This window comes from Rhineura floridana, chromosome 8 (assembly GCF_030035675.1).
Source record: "Rhineura floridana isolate rRhiFlo1 chromosome 8, rRhiFlo1.hap2, whole genome shotgun sequence".
NCBI classification, from domain to species: Eukaryota; Metazoa; Chordata; class Lepidosauria; order Squamata; family Rhineuridae; genus Rhineura; species Rhineura floridana.
Window position 1 is genome coordinate 130461486 of NC_084487.1, and position 6000 is coordinate 130467485.

At 40.4% G+C, this 6000-nt stretch overlaps 1 protein-coding gene across 1 annotated transcript in view; it reads left to right on the plus strand.

Annotated features, from left to right (window-relative positions):
- The window catches only part of MRPS35 (mitochondrial ribosomal protein S35), a 39695-nt gene that overhangs the window by 10364 nt on the left and 23331 nt on the right, over positions 1–6000 (plus strand). The window lies entirely within an intron of this gene.

The window sequence follows — 6000 nt, forward strand, 5'->3', positions numbered from 1 at the left end:
TACTAAGAAAGACTTTACAAGAAGTGTTTGCACTGCTGAAGCAACCAACTTTAAAAGTTAAGAACTGCCCACAAGGAAACAATCATTTCTTGGCAGAAAATAAAGTAACATGTAATATAGTTGAGTAAAGGCTGAGTGGGTTCATCTGTTCATACTTGTTTGGGTGCTTCTTTAAGAATCTTTTAGCAGTGCAGTTTTAGTAAGAAATGTTGAACAAAATGTTTGGAGATATATAATGGATCTATGAGGCCATACTTTTATTAGACTAAACTTTTTTGAGGTCCTTCATTTATTACTATCCCATCAGTGTCCATGATTCTCTTTAGCAGAAGTAGAAAAGGCCTTACCCAAGACACTTAAAATCTAAAGGAGAAAATGGAGGCATTGAGGGATGATGGAGACTAGGGCTAATGAATTTGAGAAGCTTGGAGCAACATAACTGGTTTGGCAAAGAAAAGCTATCTAGTGCAATGTGATGAACCCGTGGGCCTTCATATGTCCCTTGCCGTTGGCCTTGCTTGCTAGGGCTAATATAATTTGTAGTTCAGCAATATCTGGAGGGTCAAAGGTTCCTCAACCTGATGTAATGTGTTTGGAGTATCTAAAGCATTTTACTTGCATTCTTGGTAATCCTTAAAATAATCTTACGAGGTGCTGTTTATCTCTATGGCAAGATACTGATCAAAATAATGTCCAAGCAATCAATCTTGCCAATTATTACTTTATGCAGTTGTTTCTGTATAAAACCATGTGCTTGTTTTTAGATGTATCTTTTGAAACAGGCAGCACGTAATGTAGACTTTTAAAACATGCAGCAACCCGCCATATGGCTTTTCCTAGCACTTATGATCAGATGAAATGTGATTGATAATCCTGTCTTGTGATGGTGTCCTGTTAACCTTTTGTCAACATAATCTGCTGGGAGGAATGGGGCAGGGAGAGGTTTGAAGGTGAAAAGCAGATAGTATTGAGACTGTTTTGAATGGGGGCTACAGCACACTGGATTGACAAAGCTGTGTTCGGACTTTACCGTTTCAAACTGCATGTGGAGACTTTCATGATGGAATCCTCCTCGCTTCCCTGGAAGGATGGAAACCCCTTCCCTGTGCATCAAAAAGGAGCATATCTGGTCTAGTCTATCTTTCTCTGATGTGCTTGTCTTTTTTGTGCAGACAGTGTTTTCTGTGGGGAAGCATCCCATTATTTGAGTCCCCACATGTGATCAAGTGATACAGTCCACTCTTACAGACATGGGACTGCTACTTCAATGAGTGACTTGTGAAGATCTGTGTACATCTAATGCATTATGTAATTACCTTGTCAGAACTTGCAACTTTGACATTTTCAGAATATATTTAAATACGTATCTTGCCTTTTGAGCTCCCTGTGTATTACGCACCTGTGATTTTGCAAAATGAGTCTGAAGATTTTGTTTTTGAATTCAGAAATGAGTCTGAATATGTTGTTCGTTCATTCATTCATTTATTAAATTTCTATCCTGCCCTTCATTCCGAAGACGCCTATGGCAGCAAACATCAAAAAGTTAAAACGATTGACTTCCGGGAAGGGTGACTTCGCTTGTGCCTGCTTTTGAGACGGGCTCCCGCCTCAAAAGAAGCTTATTCAGATATAAATCAGTCAGAACATTTTTTTTTTTGACTGATGAAATTTCTCCCGGGCAGGGAGAAACGTAGAGATCAACCTCAAAAGCCTGTTTTTGTTGGGAGGACTGGATTTCATTAATTTATGAGAAAAGGTCCAGCCAGCAATGCCGGACGGACTTCCGAACAAGCTCTATCTGTTTAATGCGATACGTTTATCTTTTCTTCAAAGAGAAAACAGACTAACAGGCAAGCACCCTTCTTTCTATTATTTTTTTTACTTGGTTTAAATTGTTGCAGCAAAAAGAGATTTGTCAATTTAATCAGCTTTAAAGAGCTTCTGGGTGAGTCATAACTCTTCTCTGTTATTCACGAAATTAACAGCTTATCTCTGTTTCTATTGCAAAAAGCTGTCCTGGAAGTGCATTCTAAAGATATACACAGAAGAGGGATTTCTATTCCGAGGAACATTATATTGTCTGGGACTATTCTCTTTTTGGTCTATTTTATTTTGACGAATCTGCTTCTTCACGACGCCGCTAACTGTTTTGATGCTGGGAACTAAATTTGTTTTGTATTCTTGAACATAGAGAGATAAGGCAGGCTGCTCTGTTTATACTGTGATGTCATCAAGCCTGGAATATTAACCCAATTGTTGCTGAAATAAGAAGTAGTTCTTCTTTATTTTTGTTTTGCTTTGTTTTCGTGGTTTTAAAAAATGGCAATCAAGAAAGTGGCTGAGAATCTGGAAGTAATTATGTTTCAGAAAATAAGGATGAGATTGAGATAACGAAACAAACCCTGCGACAGGGCAGTAAGGAGCTGAAAATTGAACTGAGCAAAATGACGCAGGAGCTTAAAGAAATAGGGGATCCTGTGAGAGAGGAGAATGAGATCAGAGATGAGAAAAGAAACAATAAAGGGAAGATACAAGCCCTGGAGATTGGAACAAATGTGGAATTGGAAAAAGATCTGGAGTTTATGGATATTAGAAATAAAATCTACTGTTTGGAATTTAACGTTATCTCTGAAGAAATTAATGAAGATATTAGAGATAAAGTTATCAATGGCTTGGATAATCTTCTGGACTGGAATGACGTGATGGAGCTTGATATAGAGAAAATCTATGGAACTAACAGCAGCCATGTGACAATGGAAAAACTCTCAAGAGATGAACCAGTGCATTTTGTAAAAAAGAAGAACAGAGATATGACTTTACAACAGTATTTCAGCAACTTATTCAGAATTGATGGCAAGAAAATATTTGGGAGAGAGGAAATTCCCATCAGACTCTTATTATATGACTATGGCTATGACAGCAAGATTATTATGGAATACTGATAATGGAAGATTGGACACTGAAATTACTGGACTTAACAGGACTATTGAAGATGGAAGATGGAATTAATAGGGATAATGGAATAATGGCTATTGAAATTATTGGACCTAACAGATTTTGATGAGATGGATTAATCGATATGTTTATTTGGACTATGGTTATGACAATAAGATTATTATTATTATTAACGAGATGGATTAATCGACATGTTTATTTGGAGAAAAATTGATAGATATATTTCTTAAAGAATTGAAACCTCTCTTTGACTTTTTGTGGAAAGAATAAAGTAATGTTTATAAGATTTGATGATTAATTAAGGTAACTACTGGAGGGAAGTGATTTTATAATATAATTTAAGAGACAGGATTGTTATATATTGTAGACCTATAACTGATTTGATTTGCGACAAATGGGAAGTCGACATTTTATTTTTTTGTTTAATCATTTTTGTTTTGTTTTGTTTTTTGTCTTTGAATGTTTTATGATTGTTTTGTATGTTTTATGAAAATTTGAATAAAAATTATTGTAAAAAAAAAAACAAAAAGTTAAAACGATTTAAAATTAAATATATTAAAAACATTTAGAACATCTTAAAACATTTAAAAGCAATCGCATACCGTCACTGTTGCTAATTTCAAAGTTGCCATGGCCAGCATCTTTCAACCATCAAATGTCTTGATATACAGAAATGTTTTTAAATTTCTACTGAACGTCAATAAGGAGGGATACAGATTTCATCCCACCAGGGTTGACATTCCACAAACAGGAACTGCTACTGAGAAGGCCCTGTCACAGGTCAAGGCCAACCAGACAGCAGCCAGAAGCCCTGCCTCCAACAGGACCTTCCCTGACTATTGCAGGGCCTGAGATGGTTGATAATGGGAGAGTTCAGTACTTGGCTCCCAAGCCATTTAGGGGGTTGAGTGATAGTATTAGCACCTTGAATTGGGCATGGCAGCTCACTGGCAGCCAGTGCAGAGCTTTCAGGACTGGTGACACACAATCCCATCATTTTACCAATCTAGCAGCTTCATTCTGCACGTGGCCTTTGGACTATTTTCAAGGGCAGTCCCATAGAAAACACATTGCAGTAGTCTAAGCAGGAAGTTACTAAAGCATGGACAACTGAGGCCAGGTTATCTGAGTCCAAGAATGACCATAGCTGGCAAACCAGCCTAAGCTGGGCATAACAGCTTTGATTACATGTGTATTTGTGGAAAATGCAGTATAAGAATCAGGAGAATAGTAAGAAAGCACTTCTAGCCACAGAAGCCACTTGGGACTCCTGCGATAAGTTGGAACCCAAGAGTACAATGAACTCCTTTCTTCGGGGGAAGTGCAGTCCCTGCCAGGACAGGTCATACACCGAATTCCCAGACACAAGACCCACCACAGCACCTCAGTGTTCACAGGATTCATCGTCAGTTTATTGGCCTCCTTCAGTACTTCCAGACACGGGTCCAGCTTCGTCACTCTCTCTCCTGATTGAGATGGAATGGAGAGACAGTCGTGTATCATCAGCATACTGTTGATGCCATGTTCCAAATCCCAAGATGACAGCTCCTAATGGTTTCATATAGAGTGTGAAATGAGTGTAGATGCAATCTCAGAGCCTCTGTCTATAATTATTGGCATTAGAGGCAAGCAAATGTCTGCAATTTTAAAGGGGGTGGGAGGAGAGATGACCCAGGTAACAACCAGCCGGTCAGCTTGATGTGTGTACCTAGGAATGTTCTAAAGTAATTAATTAAGCAGTCAGCCTGTGAGCATTTAAAAAAGATACTTTGAGCGGGGGGGGGAAGACACTTTGATTACAGGGAGCTAGCCTGGATGTATTAGGGAAGGGAGGCTAACCTATGGCCCACATGTTGTTGGACTACAGCTCCCATCATGCCTGACCATTGACCAGGCTGGCTGGGGTTGACAACACCTAGAGAGCAACAGATTCTTCATCCCTGTTCTAGAAGGCAGGATCCAAGCCAGTGTCTTCAAATTATAAAAAGGGAATTTCATCTAAACATTAGGAAGAACTTCCTGGAGGTACAAGCTGTTCAACAGCAGAACAGACTGCCTGGAACACAGTGGACTCTCCGTTAGAAGTTTTTAAGTAAATGCTGGATGGCTGCCTAGTGGGGATGCTGTAATAGTTAAATTCCTACGTTATTTAGAGTAGGTTGTCTTTGAGGTTCCTTCCAGTTGGTTGATTCTATGAACCCAGATTTAGAGTACCGTGAAAAAGTATTTGCCCCATCTGAATTTCTGCATTGTTGCATATTTTTCACATTGAATTCTGTCCGATCATTTTGTGGGGTCTGGTAACAGAGAGAGGGAGTTGGAGAGAGAAAAATGACACCAAAGTTTGGTACTTGTTTCGTTTGTTTGGTGAGCTAGGTAATCAAACATGCAATCTTCAGGTTTGAAAAAGTTATTGCCTCCCTAGTTAACTCAACCCAATGAAAGGGATTATTAGGGCCAGGTGTCTGAATATCTTGGTAAACAATCAGGCCTGATTTGGGCCAGCCCTGCCCAATATAAATCCGACTAACTTTGGCCCTTGCCATCAGATTGAAGTTGCCAGCACACAGGTTCCAAAGCCCCGCCCCCCCCAGCACAGCCACAGGGCAGCTGGCCCAACCCAGCGCAGCCAGGGATCCACCAGTCTGGTGTAAGGGAAGCTGGCCCAAGGCCCCAAAAAAGGGTATTCCGGGGGCATGTTGGAAAAGGGTCGATGAGAGATACACTACAACCAGGTCCCATTTGGCTCTGTCCTGCAGCCTCCTGATCCCAGCAGACACTACATCGGGAAACAGGGTGGCAGAAGAAAACACATTTTGTTTCCTTCCACCCTGCCCTGCCAGCACAGCCAGCATCCCCCCATCCCAATGGCTCCTGAACAGCAGCTGGATGTGGCGGGCCCTTCTGCCGGCTCCATTCCCGCCAGCCTTCAATGACTTAGATTGCTTTGGTAGTCAATATTTTATATGCCCAGTTGATCACTGCGCTCTGCAGGTGAGGGCCTCCTGCAGATCCTATCTTATCAGGAGGTCCATCCTGTACAAC